The 20,572-nt window shown below is 39.4% G+C and overlaps 1 protein-coding gene across 1 annotated transcript in view; it reads left to right on the plus strand.

The window, feature by feature from the left end:
* The first annotated feature begins 144 nt into the window (after positions 1–144).
* Positions 145–20,572, plus strand: part of RBMS2 (RNA binding motif single stranded interacting protein 2) — a 96,356-nt gene continuing 75,928 nt past the window's right edge. Inside the window, exon 1 of the mRNA XM_059936217.1 lies at positions 145–354. The gene's annotated coding sequence lies outside the window, so the exon portion shown is untranslated. The remainder of the gene's footprint in view (positions 355–20,572) is intronic.

Raw genomic sequence — 20,572 nt, forward strand, 5'->3', positions numbered from 1 at the left:
GGGGCGGAGACAAGACGAGGCTACCCAATGAAAGCAAGGCGGTGGGCCGCCCACAAAATCTGGCGGATTCCTCCGCGTTCCGGCCCGCTGCGGCCCGCCGTGCGTGCAAGCGCTGAGGGCGGGAAAGCTGAGGTGGGGTAGTTGTGAAGGCGGAGGACGCGGTGGCGTCAGAACCATGGAAATCTCGGAAAGAGGGGAAAGCGGTACCTCTCTACACTCGGATAAGAGTGAACCCTGCTCAAGAGGCCTCTTAGTGACCTCCGATATTCGAAGGCCAAAACCGGCCTTCAGCACCCGGCCTCGTAGCGCGGCGTGGAGGCCCAACGAATGCCTCGTTTCCAGCACGCGGTGTTGGTGAGTGAGGAGTCATATGGCAGGAAATTACCCCGACCAGAAACAGCGCCCGGGCACTTCAGTGAGATCATGAGGCGGGGGAAAGGTCATCCTGGGCTGCTAGGGTGCCTGGGTTCTCGTTTTACCTCTGCCAGTTATTTGGTGTCTGTTAAGACTTAGGTGTCCTTAACTCTGAGCCCTTAAACATTTTATAAGCCGTTAGGTGCCCCCTAAATTTTAGCTAATTTAATTGCTTGCCTCTGTATTCCTCGCAGGCAGAAAAGATGTACAAAAATAATTTTGAAAACTAAGCATATTCGGGAATTTTATCATTTGCAACTAGGAGAGCATTCACCTATATCTTCACAGCATCTGTATTTAGTAGGAGCTCATGGAAATAATAGCTATTATGGTTTGTCAACCACTTTGTATAGTCTGTCTCTCCCTCTTACCAGAGACCTAAAGAATAGTTATTACTAGTCCCATTTTGAAGATGAGGAAGCTAAGACTCAGAAATTAAGACTTTTTATTTATTTATTGGATGCATCAGGTCTTGGTTGCAGCATGTGGGATCTTTTGTTGCAGTGCGTGGGCTTCTCTCTAGTTGTGGCGCAGGGGCTCAGTTGTCCCCCGGCATGTGGGATCTTAGTTTCGCCACCAGGGATCCAACCAGCATCCTCTGCACTGCAAGATGGATTCTTAACCAGTGGACGACCGGGGAAGTCCCAAGACTTTTTTGAATAAGATAACCCATCTAATAAGTACCAGAGTCAGGAATCAGACCCAAGTCTCTGACTACAAGGCTCTCTCCATCATGCAGCTCATCCCAAAATTAACCACTGAATTATTCCAATTGTTCCTAAAGGAAGCATTTATGTCGAAGCAGTATAATACGGTACTGAGAATTGGCTAGAGGCTGGCTGTATCACAAAATGTCACTTGCTTTTCTTTTTGTTTTTGGGTTAAAATGAGCATCAAGGGTAACTGTGGGAAAAGAAATATCAAAACGATACTCTGGTGTGTTCTGTGGAAAGGCAGTTCTCCTTTGGCTTGGTTAAGGTCAGAGGGTTTATTAGTTTGAAACCAGGTAGAGTGACCTTCCTTTTATTTTTGTTTGTTTGTTTTTCCCTTCTGTAGTTATTCCTTATCTGCCCTATCCATTCTCCTATAGGTAGGACTCTAATTCGGGGACTCCAGCTTACCCTGGCTGCCCATTACTTCTTTAAGAAAGTTCTGGGTCTTAATACTTAGTATAAATGCGAACCAGCATTAATTTTTCCAAATGTAGTAGGCTAATCTTATCCTTGTTTCATAGGAATGTTATATCTCTGAAGTTTTTTGAGCTGTCACGAGAAAGATAACGTGTTAGGGAATTTCTAAACATTACCCAGAAGGTGTTTGCTTCCTTTTATTTCCTACCCCTGCTTTTTTGAATTAGCTTTAATTATAATCAGTAACAAGTTCCTCACTCTTTTTCTTCCCAGTTCTCTCTGATAGTAGGAACGGGTTGGGCAGTGAAGAAAGTCTGCCTGTAGAAGGGGAGGTTCTTTGCATAGAGATCTAGCACTTTGACCTTTGGACTGATTCTTCTTCCACTATAACATTGCTACTTTTGCATGAGGATGGAGGGTGGACCGGTGACTTGGGAGGCCCACAGCATTGTGTGAAGTATAAGATATTTAAGATCAAGTTTGTCATCCCAGGTGGTTAGAGTTTGGTAATGTCAAGTTCTTTTTTTATTTCTGATTTGAGAAGGTCCTATCCAGTTAAATCTTTGCAAAAGTACTAGCCAGCTGTGACATGGCCAGCTAGACCCGAAGCTTTTCATAAGCTTTCAGGTATCTCTAATAGTAGGTTTTTAGGCCAGTCCCTTGTTGTGCTAGAGTTTTGTGGTGTATGGGGAAGGATTTTGAATTTTTTAATCAGAAAAGCTATATCCTCTGTGGTACAAAATTGGAAACTTGATGCTTATGTTTGGAGGATGTATATTTGTTATGATTTACAGACTATCATTTGTTCTACTCTTTAGACTGTAGTTAGAATCTTAATTAGTCAGAGTGAAAGATTATTTCACCTAATTTTTTTTTTTCATTAGCGTTTGTTCTGCAAAAGTTACTATTGGTGCACATTCCTTCCTGCCTTAGTTTCTCCATTTGTAAAAGATAATCTTGTCTTTTACTGGGTAAAATATAAGTACTGGGAGCTCTGACATAATCATCTTCAATTCATTCAATGAGTATTTATTCATTGGCCTATAGTGTGCCAGGCCCAGTGCTAGGAAATCCAGAAATTAAAAACAAAAAACCAGTTTCTGATTATTGGAAGAAATGAGAAAGCCAGTGTTTAAAATTCCTAATGAAAAAATGCTGAGGTGAAGAGATATGGAAAAGGAAGTAGAAAGAAGGGACATCTAACTAGGCTCGGGGTAAAGGGGAGCTAAGATAAAGGGGGAGGGACATCAAAGGGAGGTTGGGGGATTGGAGCCAACTCTTTCTTTTTCTTTTTCCCATTCATGGATGGGTTTTTTAACCCCCCCTTTTTTTTTTAAATTAATTAATTTATTTTTGGCTGCATTGGGTCTTCGTTGCTGCACGCGGGCTTTCTCTAGCTGCGGTGAGCGGGGTCTACTCTTCGTTGTGGTGCGCGGGCTTCTCATGCGGTGGCTTCTCTTGTTGTGGAGCACGGGCTCTAGGCACACAGGCTTCAGTAGTTGTGGCTCGCAGGCTCTAGAGCGCAGGCTCAGTAGTTGTGGTGCACAGGCTTAGTTGCTCCGCGGCATGTGGGATCTTCCCGGACCAGGGCTCGAACCCGTGTCCCCTGCATTGGCAGGCGGATTCTTAACCACTGCGCCACCAGGGAAGCCCTAAACCCACTTTTATTCGTTAATTGTAAGTAGTACAGATATTCCAAAAATATAAACAGACACTTAATGGCGTCCTACATTTCAAGTGCTTTTTTTATTTTTAATTTTTATTTATTATTTATTTTTATTTTTGTCTGCCTTGGGTCTTTGTTGCTATGCGCGGGCTTCTCACTGCAGTGGCTTCTCTTGTTGCGGAGCACGGGCTCTAGGCGCGCGGGCTCAGTAGTGTGGCCCACGAGCTCTCGAGCGCAAGCTCAGTAGTTGTGGCGCACGGGCTTAGTTGCTCCGCGGCATGTGGGATCTTCCCCAGGCCAGGGCTCGAACCCGTGCCCCTGCATTGGCAGGCGGATTCTTAACCGCTGCGCCACCAGGGAAGCCCCTCACGTTTTTGAATACAACAAGTTTATCAAACCATGAACCTGTAAGCAAGGTAGTCAGAACCCCACAGCCCAGTCAGATCTCCCCCACCCTCCAAACGGTATCTTGAAGAGGGTTACGTGGCACGACATGGAACATGTAAAATCTGAGATACTACAAGCAAAGAAGCTCACGGGGCGCAAAGAGGAAGGTCTGCTCCAGGGGCAAGCCCCACAGCAGTAAAGGAATGGGGCAGGGGGCCAGACCCCTGCCTTCCCTCCCCTGCTTGAGTGCAAGTATTTACCAGTATTAAAATAAAAGGACAAAACTAAAACCCCATTTTACCAAAAAGGCGACTGAGGGACAGTAGTGGCAAGTAACCGACTGAAGACCTGAAGGGGAAAACAGGCTTACCTTCCGGAGATGCTTGACCTGTGTGGGACATGGGATATAGGACAGCCTTACGGGGGGGGGGTTGCCTTACTGAATGAGGCCTCATGAACAGAGTAGGGGTAGCAAAATAGAACGGAATCCATTTCCCAGGGAATGACTGCCTTTAGACTTCCTATGCTTTTAGCACAGAGAAGTTTGTGGGCCACTGTTAACAGAGGTGAATTTATAAAATGGTCAAACTCTTTGGGAGGCAGGAGGGAATTAAACAGAAGGTCCCAGGTTAACTGAAGGCAAATTTACTCAACCTCGCTACAGTAAGGGACCCATGGACCTACAGAGTGTCCCCTCTACAATGTGCAGAGTGGAAACTCTGACCCTTTCCAAATTGGTCCTGTGTCCAAAGCTCCCCCTATGAGAGGGACACGAACATCAGGCTTTTGATTTAGAAGCCCAATCAGAGAGACACACTGTGTCCCTGAAGAGGCACCTTAAAGAACTGAACCTGGCAGGTGGGCAGATTCCTGGCACTGCGTGAACTGGGGTCGACCAGGCCTGGTGGCCTATTGCTTCCCGAAGACCAGCCTCAAACAGGAAGGGCTGGTAGGAAACCCCGGAACAGATCCTGGGGTGAACTGGCTCCCTCTCAATCTTGCCCTCCTCCAAAACTGAGTCTGGCCTGATTCCTCTAAGGAGCAAGTCTTGCCCCTAACACACTGTGAAACTGGAGACCAGAGGGTGCATAATGACTCCAGGCTGGCTCTGGTCCACACCGATGGACCCTGCTTAGACTTATTTGGCTGAGCTGCCTCTCCAGGGAAGGGAGGAGAGGGTGAGCGGGGTGTGGCATTTCCGGTGAGGAACTGCATGGGGGCAGGGCAGGGTTCTGGCGAGAACGAGGCCTATGGAGGCGGGCTTCATGCAGAAGCAGCGGGGACACTCCCACCAAGCCATCCTGGGCTCTAGTCACAAGTCCCTTGGAACACTTGGACAAGCCTGATAGGAAAGAGGGTGGCACCAGCTCTTCCTTCACCTGGAGGCAAGGAGACCCAAAGCAGGGCAGAAAGGGTCCTTGGAACTGGATCAGCTTAGAGCCTCTTATTGCTTATTTAGTCAGAAAAGCATAGCTGGACCCCATGGCAGATTTGGCCCAAGGGCTAACCCTTAGGATGGGGCTCGGGAGAGAGGCCCCTCCTGCAATATTAGGATAGAGGCCTAGGCCAGGGCCTTAGAATCAGAAGCTCCCATTTTCCTTCAGGAGATGTCGTTCCTGGCCAGCCCTGGAACCCTCTTCCCCTACCTGCATGAAGCAGGATCCCACAGGCACCAGGGAATGATGCCTGGGAAATGATCACATGGGCTTTGGGGACCCTGTTCTACTCATGTGACACCGAAGGGAAAGACAAAGCCTCACAACCTTGGGACAAGGAGGGGAGGTGGCATCACAATGCTAGAGAAGGGTGCTAGGCGGTCAGAACGCCAAGCTGCTGCTCCACCACCTGGTCCCGGCTAGCTCCTCAGACTGGCCTAGTGTGTGGCCAGTCTGGAAAGGATAATGGGGGTAAGTCCTGAGTGGGCGGTGTTCTTGCACCTGAAGCAACTTACAAATGCTTTGTGACATCTGCCTCCAGGGAAAACAGAGAGGGGGATAGGCCATGGTTAAGGCAGTGATGCTGAAGTGGGGCTCCCTCTGGGGAACCCCTTGTGTGGAGCCAACTCTTAAAGGTTGAGAGATGTTTTCAGGGACATAAGGAGAAAGGTGTTCCAGACAGAGGGCTCTTCAAGAACAGACATCATGAGAGGAACAGTTGAGGGACTCTAGATGAGTTTGGTTGGAGTGAGTTTGGTTGGGAGTGAGAATGTGTGGACCAGTGAAGCTGAGGATATACTGGGGACTGCATTATGAAAAGTTTTGAATACTATGATAATATTCAGCCACAGCCTACAGGCAACTCCATAGTAAACCTTCTTTTAAAGCTCCTCTTTCATTTAAACTTACCATCCCATTGCTTCATAAAGAAGCCCTCAATTTCCTACCATTACACTCATAACCAACATCTATCTCTTCAGATACTATTTAAGAGGAATCCTTCCTCCACTCTCAGGTTAATCTCTCTACTTACTTTACTCTATTTTTCAACTTCTTCTGATGACTCCATCATTCAGCATTTAAATATGCTCAGGACTCTGCCATCTTAAGAAACAGCCACTATATTTTGCCTCTTTTTGTGTGTGATTAAATTAAAATATATTTCAGTTAAGTAGCTCTATGCAATTCAGATTTTCCATCAATATTGCTTTTTTTTCTTTTTTTAAAATTTGAGATATAATTGATATATTTTTACTCTTATCTGTATTCCTTCCATCACCAAGTTTTTTGAAAAAGTTGTTACACTTACCACTTCTTTATGCTCAGTTATTATTTATTATGGTGAAACTAAGCTGATGCTGCCATTGTGTTGCTTTGGGCTCATAGGCTTTAAGGGATTCATTGGAGTTGAAAGTTTAAATAATAATTCATCAAGGTCAGGAAATAGATTAATATGTTTAAAAACTCCTAAGACATCATTAGTTAAGCACGTGTATTGGAATAGGATTTTTTTTTAATTAAAAAAATTTTTTTTAATTAAAAAAATTTTTTTAAATTTGGCTGCACTGTGCGGCATGTGGGATCTTAGTTCTCCGGCCAGGGATCGAACCTGGGCCCCGGCAGTGAAAGCGCTGAGTCCTAACCACCGGACCACCGAGAATTCCCCTTGAATAGGGTTTAGATTCTGACTAGAGCACTATGGTGCTGGTGCACATATTTTAACTTGATGTTAGACCTTCATGGAGTAAATGAAATTTCCTCTAAGTTCACATGTATCTATGATCTATTCCAGTATGCTTTCCTAATTCCTCTTTGGTTTAGCAGTTACACACAAATTTTATAGGACTGAAAAATATAAACATGAGCATGTCAAAAACAAGTCACAATATTATCATCACACTGGTGAGATTTATGATGCCTAATACATGTTTTCTTTATTTTGCCAAATAATGTCTCCTGTAATTTGGCTTCTCTGATGTCCATAAGAATAGATTATAGCAAGTCCATATTATTATAAGATGCTAAGAGAATGTTGATTTTGCTAAAGTCTCTAAAAAAGATTTTAAAAAGCTCTTCGTAGACCAAAGCTAATTTGAAAGAATTTGAACAGCAAAAAGAAAAATACTTAAGTGATTGGTAACATTTTCATACCTTTCTTAAACTTTTTTTTAACCTAAAGAATATGAAAGATGTTTTCAGAATCTTATATTGCCATATAGTGACCAAAAACATTCTCTAAAAGACTAGGTAAAATTAATTTTTAACTACACTTATCTAGTTGAACACTCCATAAGCCATAATTTCTCAAGATGTTATGTAATTTGAAATGTTTTACATCATCCACTTTTACCTGTCAATTTGCTAAAAGCTGTTGTTACAGCTCTCTGATCTTTGGGAAATTTTTAGGTAAAACCATTTTAGATTATCAGGTAATTTATGTAGTAACTACTACTTAGGTAAGAGATTTTCAGAGCTAAGTATTTACTTACTGATTTGCATTTATTATTCCAGTCCAGTTCAATTAGGTGAAAAATTACAATAAAAAGTACAGAGGTGCCAAATAAATTTATGATATATGAAATGGTTACTAATATAATATAATTGCCATTTTGTGAGAATTATTAAATGCAGAAATGGAAAAAAGTAATAAGTACATATAAATTTTCTGTGATAGTTACTGGCAATACTGGTACTTGATTTCAAATTTTTATGAAATATTATCTTAGTTTTGATTTGCATAATTCTCATTCCTGTATTTATAACAGAGTTAAAATGATTTAAAAACTATTTAAGGAACTCTATAGGATTGCAAGGTTTAACAGAATTTTTTTTCCTTTCTAAAAATTTTTTTTTTTAACTTTTAATTTTATATTGGAGTATAGCTGACTAACAATGTTGTGATAGTTTCAACAGAATTTTTATTATTCAGCATATAAGCCCAAACAGGGAAAAAATATAGGTCATAAAACTTATCAATTAGCCAACTCATTAATAGGACTATTTTCTTTTAAAATTTTAGTTATTCATCTGGTTCAAAATTCAAAAGGTACAAATGGGCATATGGTGAAGTCACCCTCCTGTTTCTGTTTCCTAGCTACCCACTTCCCCTTTCCAGTGGCAAACGTTGTTATCGGTTTTCTATATATCCTTCCAGATATATTTTATTCATGTCTGAGCAATTATATTTTTTCCTGTTTTACACAAATGGTAACATAATATAAGCACTGTTTTATATTTTTCCTTAAATTTTTTTTTTTTTTACTATACGTCTTGGAGAACCTTCCAAATCAGTGTATAATGTGCTTCCTTTTATGGCTATTTAGTATTCCATTGTCTGGATGTATCATCATTATTTTAAAAGTCCCCTATTGGTGAATATTTGTATTGTTTTCCATCTTTTGTTATTATTAGAATGACTTCATTTCCTGGTTTGTTTGGGACAGTCTCAGCTATGCCAATTGTCCCAGCTTAAATTTTTTTTTTTTCTTTATTGGAGTATAATTGCTTTACAATGGTGTGTTAGTTTCTGCTTTGTAACATAGTGAATCAGCTATACATATACATATATCCCCATATCTCCTCCCTCTTGCGTCTCCCTCCCACCCTCCCTATCCCACCCCTCTAGGTGGTCACAAAGCACGGAGCTGATCTCCCTGTGTTATGCTGCTGCTTCCCACTAGCTATCTATTTTACATTTGGTAGTGTATATATGTCCAGCTTAAATATTAATAGTGTCCCCTTTCTCTTATAAAAGTGTCGTGATTTAGACAAAACAAAACAATATATTTTATGGTTACCTTAGCTAATACAGTGCTGCAGTGAATAAGATTATATATCCTTTTATTTTGCAAGTTTGCAAATATAACTAAGTTAAATCCTAGAAGTAGAATTGCTGAGTCATAGAGCCCGCATGCAACAACGAAGACCCAACGCAGCCATAAATAAATAAATAAATAAATAAATAAATTAAAAAAAAAAGGTATATACATTTGTAATTTTGATAGATGTTGCCATATTGCCTTCCATATTGTTCATACCATTTTCCAGTCTCACCAGCAATCAGAAGAGTACTTGCTTTTCCACCCTTACCTCAGTTCATTATCACTTTATTTTTTAATGTTTGTTTTTCCAATAGGTATAAAATGGTATCAGTGTTTTTTTTTATTTTTCAGTGTTGTTTTTATTTTACTTTTTAAAAATTACCAATGAGGTTGAGCATCTTTTTATGTGTTTAAGAACCATTTGTGTTTCCGTTTTTATGAATTATTCATGTATTTTCCCATGTTTCTGTTGGATATTAACCTTTTTTGAAATGAGTTGCATACATTCCTCCTCCTCCCAGTTTATCATTTGACTTTTGGTTTTCCTTTTACAGTTTTGCCATGTAGGAATTTTTTATCTTTACGTAGTCAGATTTCTTCATCTGTATTTTCTATTCTATGAATATCAAAATCCATTATTCAGGGCTTCCCTGGTGGCGCAGTGGTTGAGAGTCTGCCTGCCAATGCAGGGAACACGGGTTCGAGCCCTGGTCTGGGAGGATCCCACATGCCGCGGAGCGACTGGGCCCGTGAGCCACAGTTGCTGAGCCTGCGCGTCTGGAGCCTGTGCTCCACAACGAGAGAGGCCGCGATGGTGAGGGGCCCGCGCACCGCGTTGAAGAGTGGCCCCCGCTTGCCACAGCTAGAGAAAGCCCTCGCACAGAAACGAAGACCCAACACAGCCATAAATAAATAAAATTAAAAATAAAAATAAAGGAAAAAATTTTAAAAAAAAATCCATTATTCAGCTGGAATCATGTGTAATCTTTGATTTCCTCATCCTTCAGACCCTATAATAGGTCTCAGATCCATCTACTTCTCCCCATTCTTACTCTTCTAGTTAAGCTTCTTAATTTAGTTCTCCCTCCCATTAATTTCACTCACTTCTATTCTTAACAGCATAGCCACAAGTGATCTTTCAGAAATGCAAATCTGGTTATGTTGTGTTTTTATGGAACCCATCGATGATTTCCCAAATCTAACATAACTTAAAATATAGAGGAAAATGAATGGGGAAAAAAAACAAATGAGAGATGAGGACACTTAGCAAATGTAGATTACTCTTTTTTTTTTTTAAGATTTATTTATTTATTCATTTTATAATTTTTTATTTTTGCTGCGTTGGGTCTTTGTTGTTGTGTGCGGGCTTTCTCTAGTTGTGGCAAGCGGGGGCTACCTACTCTTCACTGCAGCGCGCGGGCCTCTCATTGCAGTGGCTTCTCTTGTTGTGGAGCACGGGCGCATGGGCTTTAGTAGTTGTGGCACACAGGCTCAGTAGTTGTGGCTTGTGGGCTCTAGAGTGCAGGCTCAGTAGTTGTGGTGCACGGGCTTAGTTGCTCTGCAGCATGTGGGATCTTCCCGGACCAGGGCTCGAACCCGTGTCCCCTGCATTGGCAGGTGGATTCTTAACCACTGTGCCACCAGGGAAGTCCAGATTTCTCTTGACTATGGGGAAAATTAAAAGAACAAGAATAGCTAGAGAAGAACCTATAGTTCAGGGAAGGGAATTTTGTTTGTTTTGCATGTTTGTTTTTGTTTTGTCTTTTTAAGAAAATCATCATCTCAGTATGCTGAGGAGGAAAGCCAGTAGAGATGAAAAGGTTGAAGATAGCAGGTGAATATTATATGCTAAGATTATAGGGAGAAAAAGTGAGGTAGAAAGCTTGAGAATGATAAATATTTAGAATAGCTTTTGTAGAACTAAGAGAAGGCACTAACTAGAATCTTGTAGGAGTGTTGGGAAATATCTAAGAGCCTGTTTGAGATGAGAAGTTTGTAGTTTAAAGATTTACGCAGAAAAAAAAACACAGATAGTTTTTTTTTTTTTTTTAATAAATTTTTATTTATTTACTTATGGCTGTGTTGGGTCTTCGTTTCTGTGCGAGGGCTTTCTCCAGTTGCGGCAAGCGGGGGTCACTCCTCATCGCGGTGCGCGGGCCTTTCACCACCGCGACCTCTCCTGTTGCGGAGCACAGGCTCCAGACGCGCAGGCTCAGCAGTTGTGGCTCACGGGCCCAGCTGCTCCGTGGCACGTGGGATCCCCCCAGACCAGGGCCCGAACCCGTGTTCACTGCATTGGCAGGCAGACTCTCAACCACTGCGCCACCAGGGAAGCCCCAGATAGTTTTATGTGGGAGTGCTGTGAAACTTTCAATGGACAGATAATCCCAATCTTATGCACTTTGTTCCATGAAATAGAAAAAGAAGAAAAACTTTACAACTTGTTTTGTTAAATTACTGTATACTTTAAAACCAAAACCAGACAAGGACAATTTAGGAAAGATAATTATAAAGACATAGGTGCAAAAATCATAAAACATACATTTTATGATCAAGGAATTTTTATCTCAAGGTTGCTAGAATGGTTTAACATTAGAAAATGTGCATAATTACCAAATCAACAGATTAAGAGAGAAAATCTATTTGATCCTCCTGGTCATTGCAGAAGAAGTATTTGATAAAATTAAATACCTATTCGTCTTCAAAGTTCTTAGCAAACTAGACAAGGAAAGGAATATCCTGATAAACCTGACAAAGGGTTTATCAGGTAACAGGCCTGGTATCACAACTTCTGTTAAATATTTTATTGGAGGTCTTATTATTGTCCAGTAAGACAAGAAAAATAAATAAAAGGTATAAAGGTTACAAGAAAAGATACAAAATTGTATTATTCACAAGTGATATTTATGAGGAAAATCCAAGTGACAGGTAAATTGTTGGGGCTAATAAGAGAGTTAAACAAGGTTGCTAGATAAAAGATCAGTATCCAGAATACAATAGCATTCCTATATTGAAGTAATAATTATACCTATTTTTTATGGCATTACAAACTGAGAAGTGCACATGAATAAACCTATTATAGGATGCATAAGAATTTTAGGGAGAAATTAGTTAATGGAAAGGTATACCATATATTGCAAATTCTAAGCTGGCTCCCATGATCCCCGCCTCCTGATATTCATGCCTTGTGTAAACCCTTCCTCTTGAGTATGAATGGGAACTGTGATTTGCTTTTAAGAAATAAAATCTGGCAAAGGTTACTCTCCCTTGTTGGCATTCAAGAAGCAAGCTGCCATTTTGTGAGCTGTCCTAAGGAGAAGGCCACATGATAAGGAACTGAAGGCAGGCCCTAGCCAACACGCAGCAAGAAATTGAGGCCCGCATCCAGCAGCCTGCAAGGAACTGAATGCTGCCAAAAATCATGTGACAGAAGTGGATCCTTCCCAACTTGAGCCTCACATGAGAACTCAGCCCTGGCCAACACTGACTGTAGCCTAGCTAAGCCATGCCCAGACAACTGACCCATAGAAACTGTGAGATAATAAATATGTGTTGTTATATACTACTAAGTTTACAATAATATTTTATGCAGCAATAGACAACTAATATACTGTGTTAAATGGAGGGAAACAATCAAAAATATGGAGGCTCTCCCCAAAGTAACTTATAAACTTAACACAATTCCAATTAAAATCTCAACAGGGTTTTGCACAGAATTTTCATGAATCCTAGAATTTTACTGATAGTAGAAGACAAAACAGAAGCCAAGATAATTTTGTAAAAGAGTGAAGAAGCGTCTGGACTTCTCTACAAGATGTCAAAACTTTATAAAGCTATGTGGTAAAGATGTGATTAACTTTTTAAGAAACTGCCAGTTTTCCAAAGTGGCTTACCATTTTACATTCCCACCAGCAATGTATGAGAGTTTTGGTTTCTCTACATCCTCATCAACACTTACTATTGTCTGCCTTTTTTATTATAGCCATTCTAATGGGCATATAGTAGTATCTCATTGTGGTTTTAATTTGCATTTCCCTAAAACCCAGTGATTCTGAACAGCTTTTTATGTGCTTAGTAGTCATTTGGGTGTCTTTGGTGAAGTGTCTATTCAAGTCTTTTGCACATTTTTAAATTGGGATATTGTCTTATTATTGAGTTATAGGAGTTCTTTGTATATTCTAGATACAAGTCTTTTATCAGGTATGTGATTTGCAATATTTTCTTCCAGCCAGTGGCTTGTTTTTTTATTTTATTAATGGTATCTCTTAAAAGTCAAAAGTTTTAAATTTTTTTGAAGTGCAATTTATCATATTTTTCTTTTATGCCTCATGCTTTTGGTGTTGTCTCTAAGAATTCTGCTAGCCCAGAGTCATGAAGATTTTCTCCTGTTTTCTTCTAGAAGACTACAGTTTTAAGCTTTTTCATTTAATTCTGTGATCCATTTTGAATTAATTTTTTTGTATGGTATGAGGTAAGGGTCTAAGTTTTTCTTTTTTGCATGTGGATATCCAATTATTCCAGCACTATTTGTGGAAAAATTCTTTCCTCATTGAATTGTCTTGACACCTTTGTTGAAAATCAGTTGACCATTAATATAAGGGTTTCCTTCTGGTCTCTCAATTCTGTTCCATTGATCTACATTCCTATCTTTATAATAATACCACATTCTCTTGAGTACTTTAGCTTTCTCGTAAGCTTTGAAATCAATTACAGTTAGTGTAAATCTTTCAATTGTTCTTTTTCAAAATTGTTTTGGTTCTCCTAGGTCTTTTGCACTTTCATCAGCTTATCAACTTCTACAGAGAAGCCTACTAGGATTTTGAGAGGAATTGCATTGAAACTATATATCAATTTGGGGGAAATTACCATCTTAACAATTACTTCTTTAATTTCTCTCAGCAATGTTTTATACTTTTTGGCGTATAAATTTTACATTTGTTTTGTTAAATTTATTCCTATTTAATTCCTTTTGATATTATTATGAATAGAATTGTTTTCTTAATTTCATTTCAGTCTGTTTACTGCCAGTGTATAGAAATATAATTGATTTTTGTATATTGATCTTGTATCCTGTGACCTCCCTGGACTCATTTACTAATTCTAGTAGTTTTATTGTGGGTTCCTTAGGATTTTCTACATAGACAATCATGTTTTGAATAAGGACAGTTTTATTTCTTCCTTTCCAATCTGGATTCCTCGAAGCTATTTGGTTCTGTTTTTGTTGTTTGTTTGCTTTTTCTTAGGACATTGTCTAGAACTTCCAGCATAATGTTGAATAGAAATGGTGAGAGCAGACACCTTTGCCTTGTTCCTGATTTTACACGGAGTGCATTCAGTCTTTTAGCATTAGGTATGAAGTTAGCTGTAGGGTTTTTATAACTTTTTTATCTATCAAAATGAGGAAATTTCCTCCTATTATTAGCTAGGAGATTTTATCATGAATGAGTATCAGATTTTGTCAAATGCTAGTTCTGCATTTAGTGAGATGATCATGGGGATTTTGTCTTTATTCTTTTAATATGACAAATTACATTACTTGATTATTGAACATTTAACCAGCCTTGGGCCTGGCACTGACTGCAGTTGGTCATGGTGTTTACACCTTTTTTATATGTTCCTGAATTCAGTTTGCTAATATTTTTTAAAATAAATTTATTTATTTAATCTATTTATTTTGGGCTCTATTGGGTCTTCATTGCTGCACGCGGGCTTTCTCTAGTTGCGGCGAGTGGGCTTATCATTGCTGTGGCTTCTCTTGTTGTGGAGCACGGGCTCTAGGCGCTCGGGCTTCAGTAGTTGTAGCATGTGGGCTCGGTAGTTGTGGCTTGCGGGCTCTAGAGCACAGTCTCAGTAGTTGAGGCACAAGGGCTTAGTTGTTCTGTGGCATGTGGGATCTTCCTGGACCAGGGCTCGAACCCGTGTCCCCTACATTGGCAGGCGGATTCTTAACCACTGCGCCACCAGGGAAGCCCCCCTAATGATTTTTAATAACCTTTGATAATCATTGCCCAAATGAACTGTTTCACTAGGGGTTGAAAAGTGGTGCTATTCTATCATTCCTTATTTATTATTTTAAATTCTTCTATAAATAAGGACTTTGCTTCTTCAACTATTTGGTCATTCAGGGATACAGTTCATATAGAAAAGGTAGGCTGTGTATTTGATTTGTTTCGCTTTACTTGCTAAGTTATAGAATAATAAGTTGGTTCTGTAATATCCTCCAAAGGTGATCAGAGTTTTCAAAATTATTATGATTTTGAACAACTATGATATGTTTACATTCTTTGCAGTTGTTATTCTTTTTGATGCTCAAATGTCCCATCTCTGGACAGTGGAAGTCCCCTCAAGTTGACTCTTGAATTCTTTGACACAACCCCAAATAGATTTGTTTTGGTTTTTTTGGTGGTTGACAGATCTTTTATTAACAGTCGAAAGACTTCACACTTGTTACAATAGGAGAATAAGTGTTTCTTTAATGAATAATTAAATGAAAACTACCTAGGACCTTATAGGATTTTTAATGTGTACTAGGTTTGATACATATCTTAGAAGATAGGACTAGCTTGCTGGAATCATGAGGGTATGACCGAAAATTAGAAACAGTAATTTATAAAACATTCACCTAGATCCACCAGAGGGCAGACAGCAGAAGCAAGAAGAACTACAGTCCCGCAGCCTGTGGATCAAAAACCACATTCACAGAAAGATAGACAAGATGAAAAGGCAGAGGGCTATGTACCAGATGAAGGAACAAGATAAACCCCCAGAAAAACAACTAAATGAAGTGGAGATAGGCAACCTTCCAGAAAAAGAATTCAGAATGATAGTGAAGATGATCCAGGACCTCGGAAAAAGGATGGAGGCAAAGATGGAGAAGATGCAAGAAATGTTTAACAAAGACCTAGAAGAATTAAAGAACAAACAAACAGAGATGAACAATGCAATAACTGAAACGAAAACTACACTAGAAGGAATCAATAGCAGAATAACTGAGGCAGAAGAACGGATAAGTGACCTGGAAGACAGAATGGTGGAATTCACTGCTGCGGAACAGACTAAAGAAAAAAGAATGAAAAGAAATGAAGACAGCCTAAGAGACCTCTGGGACAACATTAAACGCAACAACATTCGCATTATAGGGGTCCCAGAAGGAGAAGAGAGAGAGAAAGGACCAGAGAAAATATTTGAAGAGATTATAGTCGAAAACTTCCCTAACATGGGAAAGGAAATAGCCACCCAAGTCCAGGAAGCGCAGAGAGTCCCATACAGAATAAACCCAAGGAGAAACACGCCGAGACACATAGTAATCAAAGTGGCAAAAATTAAAGACAAACAAAAATTATTGAAAGCAGCAAGGGAAAAACGACAAATAACATACAAGGGAACTCCCATAAGGTTAACAGCTGATTTCTCAGCAGAAACTCTGCAAGCCAGAAGGGAGTGGCATGATATACTTAAAGTGATGAAAGGGAAGAACCTACAACCAAGATTACTCTACCCGGCAAGGATCTCATTTAGATTTGATGGAGAAATCAAAAGCTTTCCAGACAAGCAAAAGCTAAGAGAATTCAGCACCACCAAACCAGCTCTACAACAAATGCTAAAGGAACTTCTCTAAGTGGGAAACACAAGAGAAGAAAAGGACCTACAAAAACAAACCCAAAACAATTAAGAAAATGGTCATAGGGAACATACATATCGATAATTACCTTAAACGTGAATGGATTAAATGCTCCAACCAAAAGACACAGACTTGCTGAATGGATACAAAAACAAGACCCATATATATGCTGTCTACAAGAGACCCACTTTAGACCTAGGGACACATACAGACTGAAAGTGAGGGGATGGAAAAAGATATTCCATGCAAATGGAAATCAAAAGAAAGCTGGAGTAGCTATACTCATATCAGATAAAATAGACTTTAAAATAAAGAATGTTACAAGAGACAAGGAAGGACACTACATAATGATCCAGGGATCAATCCAAGAAGAAGATATAACAATTATAAATATATATGCACCCAACATAGGAGCACCTCAATACATAAGGCAACTGCTAATAGCTATAAAAGAGGAAATCGACAGTCACACAATAATAGTGGGGGACTTTAACACCTCACTTACACCAATGGACAGATCATCCAAAATGAAAATAAGGAAACAGAAGCTTTAAATGACACAATAGACCAGATAGATTTAATTGATATATATAGGACATTCCATCCAAAAACAGCAGATTACACGTTCTTCTCAAGTGCGCACGGAACATTCTCCAAGATAGATCACATCTTGGGTCACAAATCAAGCCTCAGTAAATTTAAGAAAATTGAAATCATATTAAGCATCTTTTCTGACCACAACGCTATGAGATTAGAAATGAATTACAGGGAAAAAAACGTAAAAAAGACAAACACATGGAGGCTAAACAATACGTTACTAAATAACCAAGAGATCACTGAAGAAATCAAAGAGGAAATCAAAAAATACCTAGAGACAAATGACAATGAAAACACGACGACCCAAAACCTATGGGATGCAGCAAAAGCGGTTCTAAGAGTGAAGTTGATAGCTATACAAGCCTACCTAAAGAAACAAGAAAAATCTCAAGTAAACAATCTAACCTTACACCTAAAGAAACTAGAGAAAGAAGAACAAACAAAACCCAAAGTTAGCAGAAGGAAAGAAATCATAAAGATCAGAGCAGAAATAAATGAAATAGAAACAAAGAAAACAATAGCAAAGATCAATAAAACTAAAAGTTGGTTCTTTGAGAAGATAAACAAAATTGATAAGCCATTAGCCAGACTCATCAAGAAAAAGAGGGAGAGGACTCAAATCAATAAAATCAGAAATGAAAAAGGAGAAGTTACAACAGACACCGCAGAAATGCAAAGCATCCTAAGAGACTACTACAAGCAACTTTATGCCAATAAAATGGACAACCTGGAAGAAATGGACAAATTCTTAGAAAGGTATAATCTTCCAAGACTGAACCAGGAAGAAACAGAAAATATGAACAGACCAATCACAAGTAATGAAATTGAAACTGTGATTAAAAATCTTCCAACAGGGGCTTCCCTGGTGGTGCAGTGGTTGAGAATCTGCCTGCCAGTGCAGGGGACACGGGTTCGAGCCCTGGTCTGGGAAGATCCCACATGCCGTGGAGCGGCTAAGCCTGTGAGGCACAACTACTGAGCCTGCGTGTCTGGAGCCTGTGCTCCACAACAAGAGAGGCCGCGACAGTGAAAGGCCCGTGCACCACGATGAAGAGTGGCCCCTGCTTGCCGCAACTAGAGAAAGCCCTCGCACAGAAACAAAGACCCAACACAGCCAAAAATAAATAAATAAATAAATAAATAGATAAATGTTTAAAAAAAAAAATCTTCCAACAAACAAAAGTCCAGGACCAGATGGCTTCACAGGTGAATTCTATCAAACATTTAGAGAAGAGCTAACACCCATGCTTCTCAAACTCTTCCAAAAACTTGCAGAGGAAGGAACACTCCCAAACTCATTCTATGAGGCCACCATCACCCTGATACCAAAACCAGACAAAGATACTACAAAAAAGAAAATTACAGACCAATATCACTGATGAATATAGATACAAAAATCCTCAACAAAATACTAACAAACAGAATCCAACAACACATTAAAAAGATCATACACCATGATCAAGTGGGATTTATCCCAGGGATGCAAGGATTCTTCAATATATGCAAATCAATCAAGTGATACACCATATTAACAAGTTGAAGAATAAAAACCATATGATCACCTCAATAGATGCAGAAAAAGCTTTTGACAAAATTCAACACCCATTTCTGATAAAAACTCTCCAGAAAGTGGGCATAGAGGGAACCTACCTCAACATAATAAAGGCCATATATGACAAACCCACAGCAAACATCATTCTCAATGGTGAAAAACTGAAAGCATCTCCTCTAAGATCAGGAACAAGACAAGGATGTCCACTCTCACCACTATTATTCAACATAGTTTTGGAAGTCCTAGCCACGGCAATCAGAGAAGAAAAAGATATAAGAAGAATACAAATTGGAAAAGAAGAAGTAAAACTGTCAGTGTTTGCAGATGACATGATACTATACATAGAGAATCCTAAAACTGCCACCAGAAAACTACTAGAGCTAATCAATGGATTTGGTAAAGTTGCAGGATACAAAATTAATGCACAGAAATCTCTTGCATTCCTATACACTAATGATGAAAAATCTGAAAGAGAAATTAAGGAAATACTCCCATTTACCATTGCAACAAAAATAATAAAATACCTAGGAATAAACCTACCTAGGGAGACAAAAGACCTGTATGCAGAAAACTATAAGACACTGATGAAAGAAATTAAAGATGATACCAACAGATGGAGAGATATACCATGTTCTTGGATTGGAAGAATCAATACTGTGAAAATGACTATACTACCCAAAACAATCTACAGATTCAATGCAATCCCTATCAAGTTACCAATGGCATTTTTTATGGAACTGGAACAAAAAATCTTAAAATTTGTATGGAGACACAAAAGACCCCGAATAGCCAAAGCAGTCTTGAGGGAAAAAAATGGAGCTGGAGGAATCAGACTCCCTGACTTCAGACTATACTACAAAGCTACAGTAATCAAGACAATATGGTACTGGCACAAAAACAGAAACATAGATCAATGGAACAAGGTAGAAAGCCCAGAGATAAACCCACACACCTATGGTCAACTAATCTATGACAAAGGAGGCAAGGATATACAATGGAGAAAAGACAGTCTCTTCAATAAGTGGTGCTGGGAAAACTGGACAGCTACATGTAAAAGAATGAAATTAGAACACTCCCTAACACCATACACAAAAATAAACTCAAAATGGATTAGAGACCTAAATGTAAGACCAGACACTATAAAACTCTTAGAGGAAAACATAGGAAGAACACTCTTTGACATAAATCACAGCAAGATCTTTTTTGATCCACCTCCTAGAGTAATGGAAATAAAAACAAAAATAAACAAATGGGACCTAATGAAACTTCAAAGCTTTTGCATAGCAAAGGAAACCATAAACAAGACGAAAAGACAACCCTCAGAATGGGAGAAAATATTTGCAAACGAATCAACGGACAAAGGATTAATCTCCAAAATTTATAAACAGCTCATGCAGCTCAATATTAAAGAAACAAACAACCCAATCCAAAAGTGGGCAGAAGACCTAAATAGACATTTCTCCAAAGAAGACATACAGATGGCCAAGAAGCACTTGAAAAGCTGCTCAACATCACTGATTATTAGAGAAATGCAAATCAAAACTACAATGAGGTATCACCTCACACCAGTTAGAATGGGCATCATCAGAAAATCTACAAACAACAAATGCTGGAGAGGGTGTGGAGAAAAGAGAACTCTCTTGCACTGTTGGTGAGAATGTAAATTGATACAGCCACTGTGGAGACCAGTATGGAGGTTCCTTAAAAAACTAAAAATAGAATTACCATATGATCCAGCAATCCCACTACTGGGCATATACCCAGAGAAAACCTTAATTCAAAAAGGCACATGCACCCCAGTGTTCATTGCAGCACTATTTACAATAGCCAGGTCATGGAAGCAACCTAAATGCCCATCAACAGATGCATGGATAAAGAAGATGTGGTACATATATACAATGGAATATTACTCAGCCATAAAAAGGAACGAAATTGGGTCATTTGTTGA

Source organism: Balaenoptera ricei, chromosome 10, assembly GCF_028023285.1.
Source record: "Balaenoptera ricei isolate mBalRic1 chromosome 10, mBalRic1.hap2, whole genome shotgun sequence".
Taxonomy (NCBI): domain Eukaryota; kingdom Metazoa; phylum Chordata; class Mammalia; order Artiodactyla; family Balaenopteridae; genus Balaenoptera; species Balaenoptera ricei.